The following is a 16,311-nucleotide window of genomic DNA, read 5'->3' on the forward strand; positions in this document are numbered from 1 at the left end:
TATTTACAAATGTAGGATATAAAAATGTACTGCATTGGAAATACTGATCATATATTAACCAGACACTATTTTATTTTGACTGCTATAAATTCAAGCTTTCATTTTCATAGGACAAATTGATAACCTTATTTCGCAGGTTGATTGGCCAGTAGAAAAATGCAAACATAAAAGTTTTGGACAATGATGAGCCTAATTTAATGTTTTTCTTTTCTTATTCAAATAAACCTCTTTCTGGCACTAGAAAAAACAAACAACTTTACAAATTCATCAACAAAAAATTAAAACATACTAGCAAGGAAATGAACCTCTTGACACAATAAATAAATATAAATACAAACGTATATTCATTGGGTACCATAGGATACCTAAAATAAAGCACAAAACATATAGTTAAAAACATATAAATGGTGAAGGAATGGGGTCGGAGTTTCACTCACATGGCTCAGAGCCATCCCCGGCTCTATATTATGCGCTCTATGGTGCCACAAATGCCTCAAGGATCCAATATTCCCAAGAACTGTATGAAGGATCTTCGGTGTTTTAAAAGGATCAATTTATTCAATAAAATATAACAATATGATCAATATGGGTACTGTTACAGAGTGGTAGTTAAAATAGTAAAGCCCACAATGCGTAACTCACCACCTCCCAGTAACCCAAGAAATATAAAGTGCATGTAGCAGAAAATACATGCACTTTATATTTCTTGGGTTACTGGGAGGTGGTGAGTGTTACCCATTGTGGACTTTACTATTTGAACTCACACTACCACTCTGACAGTACCCATATTGATTATATTGTTATATTTTATTGAATAAATTGATCATTTTAAAACACTGAAGATCCTTCATACAGTTTTTGGGAATATTGGATCTTTGAGCCATTTGTGGCACCCTAGAGCGCATAATATAGAGCCTAGGACAGCTCGGGGCCATGTGAGTCAAACTCTGACCCCATTCATTCACCATTTATGTTTTTAACGGTTGACACTATGTTGTTTGTATTTTTTTGTGTGCTTTTTTTTTTAGGTATCCTATGGTACCCAAATTTATCAACATACATTTGTATTTATATGTATCTTTGTTTATTGTGTCACAAGGGTCACTTCCTGCTAGTATGTTTTAATTCTTTGATGTTTTATTCAGTGTTTGAGGAAAGCACATTTTTATACTAGTTTGACACATTTATCATCACTATTTTGAAGCGCCTTATACACTATATTTTTTATATAGCTTTATCAGCTGGAGTACCGCTGGTAGTACTCCAATTATATACATCATTAGCATGGCAACCATTTCTTTATTGCAAAAATTAGCTTGGCAACTTGCTCTTTAAATTGAATATATTGATAATTGTATAAAATTCTCAAATCACCTTAACACTGACGCTGCAATACTTACCTTGTAGCACGCAGTTGCCAGGGCCTGGAGTAAGATCAAAATTTTTATTTATTTTTGTATAAATTTTGTGATTTACATTAACTTTTTGGAAAGTAATGTAAAAATCTCTAAAATTTCAAAGTTAAACGTAAGCAATGTAGTAGTGATCTTAATGGGTTACTTGAAACACCAAGTAATGGTGTCTAGTGCAGCGTTTCACTATCAAATGCCGCACATGTGTAGTTTAACCCCTTTGCTACCGGAAATATAACACCTCAAGCAGAGTCACTGAGAGAGAGTTCCTGGTTTGCCAATGTAAATTGAGTTCAAATGTTCATGCATAGTGTACCATGCAATGACTGAGGGAAGTCAGCTTATGTTCTCAAGTGAATGGTGACTGGATTGGCACGTCTTCCAGCAGGGACTCATGTAAGTGGGCGAACTGCTGCTAGGGAACTGGGCCAGGGTACCTTTGGCTGTGAGAACATCAGAGGTGGTGAGGGAGCTGTAATCCTTCAGCTCTGCTCCCTCATGCGCCATCTACTGACGCTGTGAGCCGGAATATGACGTCATTTTCCGGCTCCCTGCAACAGTTGTGGGCCGCAAGGGAACAGAGCAGGAGGATTACAGCCCACTCGCCACACCTGTGTGCTTACAGCCGCCTGTCTCAAAGCAGCCCCACTGGACCCCAGGGACAGATCCACTCCAGTTCTCCCAACGGTAGGGCCGGATTAACATAGGGCCTGATGGAGCTGCAGCTCCAGACCCAAGCCCATGGAATAGGCCCAATGATTTAAAAAACAAACTCTTAGGGTTGCCAAGTATTTCTCAGGTATTTGAGGCTGCCTAGCCGGTGCCGTTATTGCAGTAATACCGGTAATACAAATGTCAGTCTTAGTATAAAGAGATTATTCTGCAATATCAGCGTCGGCCAGTAGGAGTCACTGTGTGTGTAGAGAGAGGCAGGGATAAGAAGTTACAGCATTTCCCTCCCTGCTCTACTCACTGATCTGCGGGGAGCAGCTCTGCACAGGGAGTCCAGACAGCAGCTCTGAGCCTGCAGAGACAGTCAACAGCTCAGGTAAGTGTGGAATGGAGGGAAAGGCTGCAGGGAGACATGGAGACACTGGGAGACATAGGGACACTTGGGAACACTGGGGGCAATGGGGACACAGACACTAGGGGAAACTGGGAGAGACATAGGGACACTTGATGACACAGACACTAGGGGGTACTTGGAGACCTGAGGATATTTAGTGTCCTAATGTCTTAGTGTTCCCAAGTCTCTCACCATCCCCATGTCTCAATGTTTCCCCTAGAATCTCATAGACATGGGGACCTTGAGACACAAGATACACAGTGGCCCCTAGTCTCTGTGTCCTCATGTCTCCCAGCCAGTGTCCCTGGTGTCTATGTCCCTAGTCTCCCAGAGTCCTCTAGTCTCTGTGTCCCCTAGTGTATCAGTGTCCCCATGTCTGTAAGTGTCCCCTAGTGACATGTGGACACTGGGAGACTTGAGACCTAGGAGACATGAGGCACTCCCAGTGTCCCCATGTGTCCCTATTGTCTGTGTCCCTAGTGTTTCCTAGTCTCCCAGTGTCCCCTGGCATAAAAGAAAAAAAATCTCAGGCACTTACTGTGATAGATTTAAGCAGGTTTATTGGACACCACAAAATTTTGACCGGTAGCCAGATCTTTAACAAGTCTCCAGTGTCCCCTATGTATCACAGTGTCTCAGTGCCTCATGTCTCCCATTGTCCCCTCATGTCTCAAAGTCACCCAGTGTCCCCATGTTTTCGAATAGCTGCATCCAGCACCATCTCCATCAAATACATGACACTTGGGAGGTAGGACTGTTTTAGTATTTTTGGTCGATAAGATTTTGTAATTAGGCCCATGGCCCATCATAATTGTCAGCAACAGGCCCAATGGGCTCTTAATCTGGCCCTGACTATAGATTATTATCTTTGGTTTATGTTTGGATAGTTAAAGCTATTTGTCTTTGAATACGTAAAGCAGTGTTCTTCTCCCAAACCATTTCAAACAATTAGAGTAATTTTGATTAAATTGTCACTGAAAAATAAAATCATAAAATAAAAATGTTTTCCAAAAATATTGTACAGACTTATTTTTATATACAATTTGTAGTTATAGACAACTATTAAAGGGACACTCCAGGCACCCAGACCACTTCTGCCCACTGGAGTGGTCTGGGTGCCAACTCCGACTACCCTTAACCCTGCAACTGTAATTATTGCAGTTTTTTATAAACTGCAATAATTACCTTGCAGGGTTAACTCCACCTCTAGTGGCTGTCTACTAGACAGCCACTAGAGGACACTTCCGCCTTTATAGCAAAGATTTTCTTTGCTAGAGCGTCGCTGGACGTCCTCACGCTGTGTGAGAACCTCCAGCGTCGCTCAATTCCCCATAGGAAAGCATTGAAAATCTTTTTCAATGCTTTCCTATGGGGAGACCTAATGCGTAACACTAAACACTAAACAATATGATATAATAGGCATAACTGAAACATGGTGGGATGAGACACATGACTGGGCAGTTAACTTAAACGGGTACACATTATTTAGGAAGGATAGGAAAAACAAGAAGGGTAGTGGGGTATGTTTGTATGTCAACCATGATTTAAAACCAAATCTTAAGCAAATTGAATGCGATGAGGAAAATGTGGAAGCTTTATGGGTAAATATCTGCTTGGGGGAAAAGAAGGGAAACCAACTATTGGTTGGGATATGTTATAAACCACCTAATGTTAATATTGACGAGGAACAACAGCTGTTTGAGCAAATTGAGAAAGCTGCAAATCTTGGTAACACTTTAATTATTGGAGATTTTAATTACCCAGACATAAATTGGGACATAGGGACTAGTAGCTCAGCAAAGGGAATTAGGTTTTTAAACTTGTTAAATGACAACTTCATGTCACAACTTGTACAAGCACCAACTAGAATGGACGCTTGTCTGGACCTGGTTTTAACAAACAACGTTGATCTTTTGACCAACCTTCAAGTAGGTGAGCACTTGGGAAATAGTGATCACAATATAGTGTCCTTTGAAATAAACTCAAAAAAACAAAAGCACATGGGGTATACTAAAACATATAATTTTAAAAAGGCCAATTTCAATAAGATAAGGGAAGCTTTACAATATATTGACTGGCATAAACTCTTTAGTGAAAAGAACACTGAGGATAAATGGATCATCTTCCAACAAATATTAGAAAGGTACATTTCTCAGTATGTACCATTGGGAAATAAGTATAAAAGAAACAAATTAAAACCAATGTGGCTTAGTAGAGAAGTAAAACAAGAGATTAAAAATAAGAAAAGGGCATTTAAAGCATTTAAATCAGGCAAATCAGATGCATCTTATAAAAGATATAAGCAAATAATGCGTGCAAAAAGGCAATTAAACTTGCTAAACTTCAAAATGAAAAAATGATAGCTAAAGAGAGCAAAACCAACCCCAACGCATTTTTTAAGTACATAAATTCCAAAAAAAACAAAAATGAAAGTATAGGTACACTTAAAACTGAAACGGGGGTGTTAGTTAATGAAGACCAAGAAAAGGCAGGAATTCTAAATAACTATTTCTCCTCCGTATATATTAAAGAAGAACCCATGGCAATAGATGTGCAAATGATTGCTACTAAAAACTTGCAGAATAATTGTAATTGGTTAACTCAAGACAATGTGCTGCAGCAACTAAAGAAAGTTAATATAAACAAAGCTCCAGGGCCTGACGGTATCCATCCACGTGTACTTAAGGAACTAAGTGTAGAAATAAGTGAACCTCTGTTTTTAATCTTTCAAGATTCTTTTCTTTCAGGAAGTGTTCCGGAGGATTAGAGGAAGGCAGATGTGGTTCCTATATTCAAAAAGGGTTCAAAATCCTTGCCTGGAAATTATAGACCTGTGAGCTTAACTTCTGTGGCTGGTAAAATATTTGAAAGGTTATTAAGGGATAATATTCAAGAATTCCTTGAGAAGAATATGGTTATCAGCAAAAATCAGCACGGTTTTATGAAGCACAGGTCATGTCAAACTAACTTGATTGCGTTCTACGAAGAAGTAAGTAGAAGTATAGATCAGGGTGTTGCAGTGGATGTGATCTATTTGGATTTTGCCAAGGCATTTGATACAGTTCCACACAAAAGATTAGTGTTCAAACTCAAGGAAATCGGTCTCGATGAAAATGCTTGTTCTTGGGTAGAACATTGGCTTAAAAACAGAATACAAAGAGTTGTCGTTAATGGTAAATTTTCAAGCTGGACAGAGGTGGCAAGTGGTGTCCCTCAGGGGTCTGTTCTGGGACCCCTTCTATTTAACATTTTTATAAATGATCTTGAAGACAGCATTGAAAGTCATGTTTCAGTGTTTGCAGATGACACAAAACTTTGTAAAATAATACAATGTGAGCAAGATATTACTTTGCTGCAGAAGGATTTAGATAGACTGGAGGACTGGGCACTCAAATGGCAGATGAAATTTAATGTTGAAAAATGCAAAGTTATGCACTTCGGCGTAAAGAATACACAAGCAACGTATACCCTTAATGGAAGTGAATTAGGGATAACAACACACGAAAAGGACTTGGGAATTGTTATAGACAACAAACTATGCAACAATGTGCAATGTCAATCAGCAGTGGCCAAGGCCAGTAAGGTACTGTCATGCATGAAAAAGGGCATTCATTCTCGGGACGAGAATATCATTTTGCCTCTCTATAAATCACTGGTAAGACCACATATTGAATATGCTGTGCAATTTTGGGCACCTGTTCTAAAGAAGGATATCATGGCACTAGAAAAAGTGCAGAGGCGGGCTACAAAATTAATAAAAGGAATGGAACATATCAGCTATGAAGAAAGGTTAACAAATTTAAACCTATTTAGTTTAGAAAAACGTCGCCTGAGAGGGGATATGATAACATTATACAAATATATTCGGGGCCCATACAAACCATTGTGTGGAAATCTATTCACAAACCGGACTTTACATAGGACACGAGGCCATGCGTTTAGACTGGAAGAAAGAAGATTTCGTCTAAGGCAAAGGAAAGGTTTTTTTACTGTAAGAACAATCAGGATGTGGAATTCTCTGCCTGAAGAAGTGGTTTTATCAGAGTCCATACAGATGTTCAAACAGCTACTAGATGCATACTTGCAAAGACAGAATATTCAAGGATATAATCTTTCAATGTAGGGTAATAACTGCTTGATTCAAGGATAAATCTGACTGCCATTGTGGGGTCAAGAAGGAATTTTTTGTCCTAGCTTGTTGCAAAATTGTGCTTCAAACTGGGGTATTTATTTATTTTTTTTGCCTTTTGGATCAACAGCAAAAAACAGGTGTGAGGAAGGCTGAACTTGATGGACGCAAGCCTCTTTTCAGCTATCTAACTATGTAACTATGTGTGTGCGGCAGTGCTGCGCATGCGCATTAGGTTTCCTCAGCCGGCGGGCGGGATCAGTCTCGCCCACCAGCTGACGTGATTACAGGGAGGAGCGACGCCGACCCAAAACCACCGCCGAGGGACATCGGCGGGGTCTCAGGTAAGTGACCTGAAGGGGTTTTCACCCCTTTAGCTACCTGGGATGGGAGGTGGGAGGGAGAGGGGACCTGCAGTGCCGGGGAAAACGGATGGTTTTCCTGGCACTGGAGTTTCCCTTTAAGGATAATAAACCCAAGACATTTGATATGCCTATTTACTTTAACCCCTTAACGCCGTTACGACGTACCATGCCGTCCCGCATTAAAAGGGCTTTAAAGCCGTTGCGGCGGCATGGTACGTCGTAGCGGCTTAAGCCCCCAGGAGATAAGTTGTACTCACCTCTGCCGCAATCCTCTTCTGGGGGGCTGCCTGACAGCCCAGGCAGCCCCCCTCCGGCAAATGAGGCCCCCGGGGGCCATGTGATCGCTCTCAAAGAGCGATCACATGGCCCTCTATAGCTGGCTATGGATCTGCCAGCAGGGGGACTGTTTGAAATATCAGACAGTCCCCCTGCTGGTGGGAAAGTAAAAAAACATATATTAGACATGTGTAAAATTAAATTAAATATATTTATATTTATATATATATATAATATGTATATATATTAATATTAAAATACACTTAGAATGATGTTACATATATATAATATGTATATATATATTATATATATAATAGATGTACATATATATATTATATATAAATACGTATAATTAAAATAATAAATAAATAAAATAATAAAATATTGAAACAAAATTTAATATAAATTATATATGCATATGTAATTTCATTCTAACTGTATTTTGTTATTAATATATATATATCGGTAACAAAATACACTTAGAATGACATTCTATATATATCTATCTATATATAAAATACAAATAACCGCAAATATATATATATAGATAATTACATATAATTATATTAAAGATTACATTAGTATACACGTAGAATTTAAATACCTATAAATGCATATATATTAAAATTCTACGTGTATATTTAAATAATCTTTTAACGTAATTATGTGATTTGATTAATTAAAATTTGATTGACATGCCTGACAACACAGGGAGAAAGTGCAGAGAATTTAATTCGCAAGCACTATATTTGACCCTGTAACTCTCCAAGACACCATAAAACCTGTACATAGGGGGTACTGTTTTACTCGGGAGACTTCGCTGAACTCAAATATTAGTGTTTCAAACTGGTAAATTGTATTACAACGATGATATTTTAAGTAAAAGTGACGTTTTCCGCATTTTTTTACAAGCGAACGGCACTTTTATGGTCTATATTATTGTTGTAATATGTTTTACTGTTTTAAAACACTAATATTTGTGTTTAGTGAAGTCTCCCGAGAATAACAGTACCCCCCATGTACAGGTTTTATGGTGTTTTGGAAAGTTAGAGAGTCACATATAAGGCTTGCATTTCATTTTTTTCACATTGAAATTTGCTAGATTGGTTATGTTGCCTTTGAGAGCGTATGGTAGCCCAGGAATGAGAATTACCCCCATGATGGCATACCATTTGCAAAAGTAGACAACCCGAGGTATTGCAAGTGGGGTATGCCCAGTCTTTGTTAGTAGCCACTTAGTCACAAACACTGGCCAAATATTAGTTTTTTGCTTTTTTCACACAAAAACAAATATGAACGCTAACTTTGGCCAGTGTTTATGACTAAGTGGCTACTAAAAAAGACTAAACATACCCCACTTTCAATACCTTGGCTTGTCTACTTTTTCAAATGCTATGCCATTATGGGGGTAATTTTCATTCCTGGCTACCACACCGTCTCAAAGGTAACATTACTAATCTGGAAAATTTCAATTTGAAAATGGAATGTTCTATATTTGACCCTGTAACTTTCCAAAACAACCTGTTATAGGGGGGTACTGTTGTACTCGTGACACATCGCTGATTACAAATATGTGCATTTTTTTGCAGTACAACCTAACAGTATTATGACATTCACAGTTAAAATGTCAGACGGAAATGCAAATTTTAAAAAAAATCTTATTTTCTCACCTTTTTTTTATTTTATTCATAATAAATTATGTTCCATATATGAATAGTTAATGATAAATTAAAGCCCTGTTTCTCCTGAACAAAATGATATATAATAAGTGTGGGTGCATATAATATGAAAGAGGGGAACTACGGGTGAACAGACATATAGCGCAAATTCTAGTTTTTGTTTACGTTTTGTTTTGATCAGAACGTGCACTATTGACTGCGTCCTGAAGGGGTTAAAGGATACCACTAAGCAGTGATGTCATCATGCATCATAATAATCTGAGAGTATCTAACAAGAGTTTGAACAATCTGAAGCCAGTCAGTGTGGAGCTGGGACTACAGGGTAAACAGAAACTCATCAGAACAAACCAAAACCTTCTGGATAATCTGCTGCATGGACCTAAACAGGATCTGAAGATGATGGTAATGTATGGGGTAAATGATTCATACAGAATACATTGAATACAGATCCAGGGACAGACTTGTAACCGATCGCCTTAATACGGGGTCAGGGGTAATTTTTTACTTGGATATTTTACCCATGTCCAAGTTTTTTCGCCTTCTTCTGGATAACTAATTCACTAAATATTGAATTGTAGCAAATATATCTGACCAGTTTAAGCCCTTAACCCTTTAAGTCCGGAGGGCGTACATTTACGTCCTTTTAAAAGCGGCTCTAAACGCCGCAGGACGTAAATGTACGCCCTACGTTTTTTTTTTACTTACCCGGTTGCCGGCGGTCCCACGCCGGCGATCGTGGTTGGGGGGACTCCCAGGGAGCCCCCCCCCCCCCCTGCGGCAGATCTTCCTCCTCCGGTCCCTCCCGGTCATGTGAGAGTGAGGTCCTTGCGAGTGAGGTCAAGATAACATAAAACTTAAAGCAATGTGTTTATATAACAAAGGTAATTAGGAGAAAATATATATATATATGATCTAAGTATATATATACACATATACACACACACACACACATACACTGTCTAGGTGTATTTTAATATTAATATATATATATAAATATATATATATATATTAATATCAAATTACACGTAGACTGATACTGATTAAATATATATATAATTGTTGTTATATATATATATATATATATTTATAAATAATATAAAAAAATATGTAAAAAAATAAAATAAAAAAAATAATTAAAAATAAAATATTAAAAAATATATAATGTGTTTTATTTTGTTCTAACTGTATTGTGATATTAACATATATATATATTTATATCAAAATACACGTAGAACGAAATAATATATATATCTATATACATAAATATATACGTATATATCACTATATATATACCTATATATAAATAAAAATATTTGAAAAAAAATATATATATATATACGTATATATACACATATGTATATATATACATATATTAATTCTACACATATATTTATGTAATAATTTTACATAATTAGGTATCCTAATTAATTACAATTAGCGGGACCTGCCTGACAACCCATGCCGAAAGTATAGGGAATTTAATTTGTTAGCACTATATTTAACCCTATAACTTTCCAAGACACCATAAAACCTGTACATGGGGGGGTACTGTTTTACTCGGGAGACTTCGCTAAACACAAATATTAGTGTTTCAAAACAGTAAAATGTATTACAACGATGATATCGCCAGTAAAAGTGACGTTTTTTTGCATTTTTCACGCACAAACAGCACTTACACGGACGATATTATTGCTGCGATACTTTTTACTGTTTTGAAACACAAATATTTGTGTTCAGCGAAGTCTCCCGAGTACAACAGTACCCCTCATGTACAGATTTTATGGTGTTTTCAAAAATTACAGCGTCAAATATAAGGCTTGTGTTTCATTTTTTTCACTTTAAAATTCGCCAGATTGCTTACGTTGCCTTTATGACCCTATGGTAGCCCAAGAATGAAAATTACCCATATGATGGCATACTATTTGCAATAGTAGACAACCCAAGGTATTGCAAATGGGGTATGTCCAGTCTTTTTTAGTAGCCACTTAGTCACAAACACTGGCCAAAATTGGCGTTTTTTGCATTTTTCACACACAAACAAATACGCTAACTTTGGCCGGTGTTTGTGACCAAATGGCTACTAAAAAAGACTGGACATACCCCATTTGCAATACCTTGGGTCGTCTACTATTGCAAATGGTATGCCATTATGGGTGTAAATTTATTTCCTGGGCTACTATACAGTCTCAAAGGCAACGTAACCAATCTGGCGAATTTCAATTTCAAATGTAACACGCTATATTTGACCCTGTAACTTCCCAAAACACCATAAAACCTGTACATAGGGGGTACTGTTTTACACGTGAGACTTTGCTGAATACAAATATGTGTATTTTATTGCAGTAAAAGCAAACAGTATTATGACATTGACAGTTAAAATGTCACGTAGAACTAAAAAATTAAAAAAAATCTTATTTTCTCCCATTTTTATCATATTAAATTATGTTTCATAGCTAAATATTTGATATTAAATGAAAGCCCTGTTTCCCCTGACTAAAATGATATATAATAAGGGGGGGGTGCATTTAATATGAAAGAGGTGAATTACGGTTGGACAGACATATAGCGCAAATGCCAGGTTTTGTTTACATTTAGTTTCGTTCACAACTTGTACATTTGGCTGCGGTCTTAAGGGGTTAACCCCTTAAGGACGGAGGACGGTTCAGGACCGTCATCGGCATTTTTGCGTTGCCGACCGGTGACGGTCCTGAACCGTCCTAACCGTCCAATGTACTTACCCGATCGCCGTCGTTCCCCCGGCGGCGATCGGCGGTGCTCCCGGTGTGGGGAGACTGCCTGCAGCCCAGACAGTCTCCCCATGGCGGTTTAGGACCCCTGTGGCCATGTGATCGCCCAACAGGGCGACCACATGGTCACAATAGGTGTCCAAGTATCTGCCTGCAGGGGGACTGTCTGTGCTGACAGGCAGTCTCCCTGCATGTGTAAAATCCTAAAAAAAATTAAAGTGAAAGTTAATTAAAAAAAAACATTATTATATATGTGTATATATATGATATATAGACATATATTATACCTATATAATATATGTCTATATATCATATATATAATGTCGTGCTAAGTTTATTTTTATATTAATATGTACATATATTACTATAAAAATACACTTATAATTAAATTACACACGTATATATATAATATATATAATAACTATATATATTGTATATATATATTATTATAAAATACGAATAATAAGTAATTTTAATTAAATTACCATTTTTTTAAATAATAATAAAAATTAAAACAAATTATATATCTATACGAAATTTTATTCTAACTGTATTTTGATATTAATATATATATATTTATATCAAAATACACTTAGAATGAAATTGTATATATATCTATGTATATATAAATAAATAAAAAGAATGCGAACTATTCATATGTCCATATACAAAATTACATAAATAATTATATAAATATACACGTAGACTTCAAATATATAAATATGCATATATATTTAAATTCTACGTGCGTATTTATGTAATATTTTTACATAATTAAGTTATTTTATTGATTGCAATGGGGGGGTAAAGGGGGGTGGGATTTTAATTTAACTTTATTGTTTTGTCACCAGGGGGCAGGATCACTGAAGATCCGGCTCCCTGCACTTCACACAGAACCAGGAAGTGCAGGGAGGCGGAGGTGAGTATAGAGAGCACATGTGCCTGCTCTGGCATGCTGTCAGAGCAGGCACATGTACTCTGACAGCCTGATCCGGTGCTCCCGGTCTGCCTCTAATGCAGAGGCAGACCGGAGCACCATTAACCCCACGATCGCCGCGATTGCGGCGATCTGGGGTTAATTTTAACTGGTGACGGACGAGGTCCGTCACTCGTCGTTAAGGCAATCCCCTGAGTGACGGACATCGTCCGTCACTCGTCGTTAAGGGGTTAAATGCACCTACCCTTATTATATATAATTTTATTCAGGGGAAACAGGGGAATCATTTAATATCAAGTATTTAGCTATGAAGCATAATTTAATATGAAAAAAATGGGAGAAAATAAGATTTTTTTTTATTTTTTTAGTTCTACATGACATTTTTTTTTTTAATTCTTTATTTTTGTATTTTTGTAGTGCTTAGAGTAACAAACATGCTTATATCGCCACGACGGCCGATACAAGCCGCAGAGATAGCACAATATAAACATTATTTTGGCATTAAACGACAGCACATTTTTAAAATTAATATAGGAATAATAATTGAAACATTGCATGCGTGATACATAAACAGTTAATAGCATAGATTGGTTACATGCACTCTATTTGAGTCAAGCTTTGTTATCTTCATGTGTGGCTAAGATCTAAGTTTAACTGCAAATACATTGGTTTCCTGGTGCATAATTGTCAATAAAGCATTGAGTGGCATTTTACATAAACATCAACCGTGTACATTGCAAGATAACTGAAGTCATGCACTGGTTTTTTTTTTCAAAAATAGAGTATAAAATTTCTTGCACGACAAACATATCAAAACTTTACATACATACGTTTAGCAGCGCCAGTTCCGTGGCAACGAGGTCTTACAGTCTCGGCAATTATATCGTTGCAGTGTGCACAGTCCGTGGGTCTTTCAAGTCGGAGTATCATGATGGGCGCCATATCCGGGTTTTCTCGGTACGAAGCTCTTCACCTTTTCCGGGTTCCACCTGCATCGCGGTTTGGTGGTCTCGGAGGCTGTCGTGGGCCGTACGGCATCGGGAGGTAACCCCAGTGTGGGTAGCAAGTCCTGAGCCCTCTGCAGGTCGTGTATCTCGTGGGTGTTCCCGCCATGTGTCACTTGCAGGGAGCGGTTGAAGCGCCACCGGTAAGGTATGCTGTTTTGCTGGAGTAGCGTCGTACGGGGTTTAAGCGACCGTCTCCAGGCCAGGGTGCTGCTGGACAAGTCCGTGAAAAAGGAGAGGGACATGTTTTCGAAGGAGTACTGGGGGAAGTTTTTGACCGCTGCCATGGTTGCGGCTCTGTCTGCTTTGCGTTGGAAGCGAAGTATGACGTCCCTGGAGGCCGTTAGTGGGGCTTTGGCCGATTTGGGGACTCTGTGAACCCCATCTAGGCTTAGTGCCTTGACCTGCTGTGCGGGCATGAGCGCTGCCAGGAGCCTCCGCGCGAAATGCGGGAGTTCTTCTGCCGGTAGGTCGTCCGATACTCCCCGTACCTTTATGTTGTTTGCCCTTCGTGTGTCTTCCATCACAGCAAACCTCCGTTCAAAAGTCTCTGCTGTGGCCCGCAAGCTCATAATCTCCTGTTGCATGGCGGTGATATCGGCAGCATTAGTAGCGGACGTGTTCTCCAGGGTGCTCAGTCTCCCGGTCATTCCCTGGAGGTCCGTGCGTAGGCTCGCCATTTCTGCCTGGATCGTGGTCTGCAGGCCCGCCAGTAATGCCTTGAGCACCGCAGTTGTGACTGGTGCATTATCAGGGTCTGGTGGTGTGGCTTTGGGTGCCGGTGGATTGGGAGAGGGATATATGTCATCCTCTTGGGAGAGGTCGTCCGACAAGTCAGAGTAAGTCTCTGGGTATTCGGCCATCTTGGGCCTAGCTGCTCCGCGGGCTTGGCGCCACATGGCTCCGATATCGAGGCCAAGTCTGGGCTCTTCGGGCTTTGGCTTTTTATTTTTCCGGCCCATGTCTAGTCCCCTGCTGTTGCCTGGGATTTGTGGCTGTTTGGCCGTTTTTATCGCTGAAATTAGGTAGTTTTTGGCTTGAGATCGCAGGAGCTACAGTGCCGTGTGATCTCTCTGCTCTGCTGCTTGGCTCCGCCCCCTCTACATGACATTTTAACTGTCAATGTCATAATACTGTTAGCTTTTACTGCAATAAAATACACATATTTGTATTCAGCAAAGTCTCACGTGTAAAAGAGTACCCCCTATGTACAGGTTTTATTGTGTTTTGGGAAGTTACAGGGTAAAATATAGCACGTTACATTTGAAATTGAAATCTGCCAGATTGGTTACGTTGCCTTTGAGACTGTATAGTAGCCCAGGAAATCAATTTACACCCATAATGGCATACCATTTGCAATAGTAGACAAGCCAAGGTATTGCAAATGGGGTATGTCCAGTCTTTTTTAGTAGCCATTTGGTCACAAACACTGGCCAAAGTTAGCGTTAGTATTTGTTTGTGTGTGAAAAATGCAAAAAACGCCAATTTTGGCCAGTGTTTGTGACTAAGTGGCTACTAAAAAAGACTGGACATACCCCATTTGCAATACCTTGGGTTGTCTACTATTGCAAATGGTATGCCATCATAGGGGTAATTTTCATTCTTGGGCTACCATAGGGTCACAAAGGCAACGTAAGCAATCTGGCGAATTTTAATGTGAAGAAAATGAAACACAAGCCTTATATTTGACGCTGTAACTTTTGAAAACACCGTAAAATCTGTACATGAGGGGTACTGTTGTACTCGGGAGACTTCGCTGAACACAAATATTTGTGTTTCAAAACAGTAAAAAGTATTGCAGCAATAATATCGTCCGTGTAAGTGCTGTTTGTGCGTGAAAAATGCAAAAACCGTCACTTTTACTGGCGATATCATCGTTGTAATACATTTTACTGTTTTGAAACACTAATATTTGTGTTTAGCGAAGTCTCCCGAGTAAAACAGTACCCCCCATGTACAGGTTTTATGGTGTCTTGGAAAGTTACAGGGTTAAATATAGTGCTAGCAAATTAAATTCCCTATACTTTCGGCATGGGTTGTCAGGCAGGTCCCGCTAATTGTAATTAATTAGGATACCTAATTATGTAAAAATATTACATAAATATTTGTGTAGAATTAATATATGTATATATATATACATATGTATATATATATACGTATATATATATAATTATTTTAAAATATTTTTATGTATATATAGGTATATATATATAGTGATATATACGTATATATTTATGTACATAGATATATATATTATTTCGTTCTACGTGTATTTTGATATAAATATATATATATTAATATCACAATACAGTTAGAACGAAATAACACACATCTATATATTTTTTATTATTTATTTTTAATTATTATTTTTTTTTTAACGTATTTACATATTTTTTTATATTATATATAAATATATATATAACAATAATTAGATATATATTTAATCAGTATCAGTCTACGTGTAATTTGATATTAATATATATATATATATGATCTAAGTATATATATATATATATTTTTTTTTTACACTTGTTTAATTTATTTTAATTTGATTTCCAGCCAGCAGGGGGACTAACTGTCATTACAGTTAGTCCCCCTGCTGGCATTGCTGCAGCCAGCTATCCCGGCCATGTGATTGTGAGGTCCTCGCAAGTTCAGCCTCTTATCCCTGAAGACCCAGCAACAGCATACCCCTA

The sequence above is a fragment of the Pelobates fuscus genome, chromosome 2, assembly GCF_036172605.1.
Source record: "Pelobates fuscus isolate aPelFus1 chromosome 2, aPelFus1.pri, whole genome shotgun sequence".
Taxonomy (NCBI): Eukaryota; Metazoa; Chordata; class Amphibia; order Anura; family Pelobatidae; genus Pelobates; species Pelobates fuscus.